The sequence below is a fragment of the Colobus angolensis genome, unplaced genomic scaffold (assembly GCF_000951035.1).
Source record: "Colobus angolensis palliatus isolate OR3802 unplaced genomic scaffold, Cang.pa_1.0 Scaffold85, whole genome shotgun sequence".
In the NCBI taxonomy this organism is placed as follows: Eukaryota; Metazoa; Chordata; class Mammalia; order Primates; family Cercopithecidae; genus Colobus; species Colobus angolensis.
In genome coordinates, this window is record NW_012122376.1 from 10,520,264 (window position 1) to 10,522,808 (window position 2,545).

The following is a 2,545-nucleotide window of genomic DNA, read 5'->3' on the forward strand; positions in this document are numbered from 1 at the left end:
TACTCAGTAGATGGTAGACAGCAAGGCTGTTGGAATGCTGCATGACCATGGGCAAGATATATAAGTGTCACGAGAAGTAGCCTGGGGTAAAACATGAGATTCGGAGTTGGAGAGACCAGAATTCAAATCCTATTATAGCAGTTTACTAGATGCATACATTCGGGCAAATGACATTTCCTCTCAATGCCCTTGTTTCCTCATCTATAAATAAATGTGAGATAGTACTCCTGACAGCTACCTTGTGAGGTAAGTGTTACATGAGATTAGATAAATGCCTGGAATGTATAATAATTCAACAATGGTAGAAATTCCACTTTCCCATTTGTTTTCTTCTTAACCTCTCTAGTCATCTGCCTTCTCATCTATAGCATGAGAAAAAATATAATACCTACTAATAGTTTTGTAAGGATTGAATGAAATAATGCATTAGATCTTTAAATGTATAGTAAGCACTCAATAAATGTTAGCCACAAATATTCATATTATTATTCTCTCTCTCTTTTTTTTTTTTTAGCATAAATAAAGATTGTATTGGTCAATTTGGGTGAATGACAAACTGACATGCCCCCAATTCACTATTCCACATATCCAAGTCCCTGAGCGGGCGAGAGGAGAAGCTAAGCTTATTGATGGTGGGCAATGGGTGAGAAGTGGAAAGGACTTGAAGGCCTCTGGGGGTTAACAAGGCTACCGGGACCAGAACCAACGTCCTAGGAATAAGTCCAGGATGGAGAAGGCATCATCCAGGGCTGGAGGTCTTGGTGATTCTGGATCATCCCTAGGACTCCTGTCTGCTTCGTATTGGGTTACTGTGGTCTCTGTCTGGCCCTCACTGTCCACCACAGTCCAGCGCTCCTCCACTATCCCATCTGGCTTAGTGATCTTGGTCACAGAGATGCTCTTGAAATAGGATCTGGGCTGGGACTGCAGAACCGGGCCAAAACCCTCCTGGGAAACCTGGGAATCAAGATCATTGTCCTCTCTGGTTCTAGGATGGGGGTCCACAGGCCATACGTCATCAAACCTATGAAATGGTCTCTGGGAGGCCCAGTCTGGTGCTGTTTTGAGGGATTCACTTCTTGCATCACTCTCCAAGACCCCCTCAAAGATCCTGGGCTGATGACTATCTAAATACTTAAGAATTGAGTCTCGAAGTGTCTGTCCCTCCTGCAGTCTCTCACCAGGTGTCTCTGACTCAGGACCTGGAAGTTCAGGAGGATGGGAAGGCAAGGTCCAGGCCCCCGTATTGCTGAAGATGCTATTGAAATCTCGTACTAGGTAATCAAAGCCAAAGTTATCGTGGAAACGTATCCCTCCTCCTGGGCTGAACTGAAGCCAAAACCAAATTCCTTGGGGTGGAGGGGTGGGTGGAGGGGTGCTGAGGCCTATGGAACCTTCGGTTCCCACGGCCCCATGAGCCCCCTTCTTCCTCTTCTTCCTCATCATCATTTTCATCTTGAGTCATCCCTCCAAAAAAGGGATCTCTGTGACTCCGAGATCCAGGAAAGCTGAAAAAGCCCCGGAAGAGATCAAAGAGGCTCATTCCCGTATTAGGGCTCGAATCTTTGAACCCCTCCAGTGGTTCATTCGCAGAAGGGGGAAACCTGCGCAGCCCTATGGGAAATTGAGCAAGGTGTCAGCCCATATTACTGTTCTCTAACCATCACTTCTTGCAGTTGGGCTTCCAATAAGCACAGAATAGCAGATAGCTTGAGATTGTCCATTCAGAGGAAGCCTGGAACCAAGGATTTCTGTGTTGCTAGTTGAGGGCAGACCCATATGCTTTAGGGATCTAATGAAAAGCTTGTTTTCTTATGTGAAATTGGGGATCTGCCTTCAAAATTGTAGATATTTTACCTCCTTGTATAGTATATACAGCCAGAGACAAATTTTTCCCTTAAGAAGTAGTTAGGAAGTTTCCCTTAGGAAGTACTTCAAGTGAATAAGTTTTTAGGATCAAGTCATGGAAGCTGTATCTCACGAGGCTCTTCCCAAACTAGATCACAATTTCCTATTAAAATGAAACCAATATTTTGCAGATTAACCATGCACACCAAACCTGAAACCTCCTCTCCCCTATCCCTTATTTCAAACCTATTCCCAACTCTTGTAGACTCCACCTACAGTATATTCTGAATCCAACAGTTTCTCAGCCCTGCTGCTACCACTGTAAGCCAAATCCCCATTGCCTCTGACCTAGCTGCTCTCTGCCCTCCACTATAGCCTCATTCTAATCCATTATTTACAAATCAGCCAGAGGATCCTCTAGAAATGTAAGCCTGATCATGTTATTCCCCCCTTCCTGCTCAACAGCCTCTACAGGTTCCTTACTGCACTTAGGATAAGGGCTAATGTCCTTTATGACACACAAGACCCTTCATGGCCTGGTCTCCACCAACCTGTAGTGAACATTGTTGATTTGGAGCAGCTCAGTATTCATTCTTTCTTCCTAACTACATTCCACTTTTCTTTTAGGAAATAACTTCTTTCCCATTGGATATAGTCTGGGGGTACCATCAGACAGGCACTCTGTCCTCCCCTAGGT

General features: G+C 44.6%; 1 pseudogene across 1 annotated transcript; it reads right to left on the reverse strand.

The window, feature by feature from the left end:
* Positions 1-505: 505 nt before the first annotated feature.
* On the reverse strand, positions 506-1,637 carry LOC105503388 (annotated as a pseudogene). Its single transcript, XR_001000471.1, has one exon. The product of XR_001000471.1 is annotated as an HCLS1-associated protein X-1 pseudogene (transcript).
* Between the last annotated feature and the right edge of the window lie 908 nt (positions 1,638-2,545).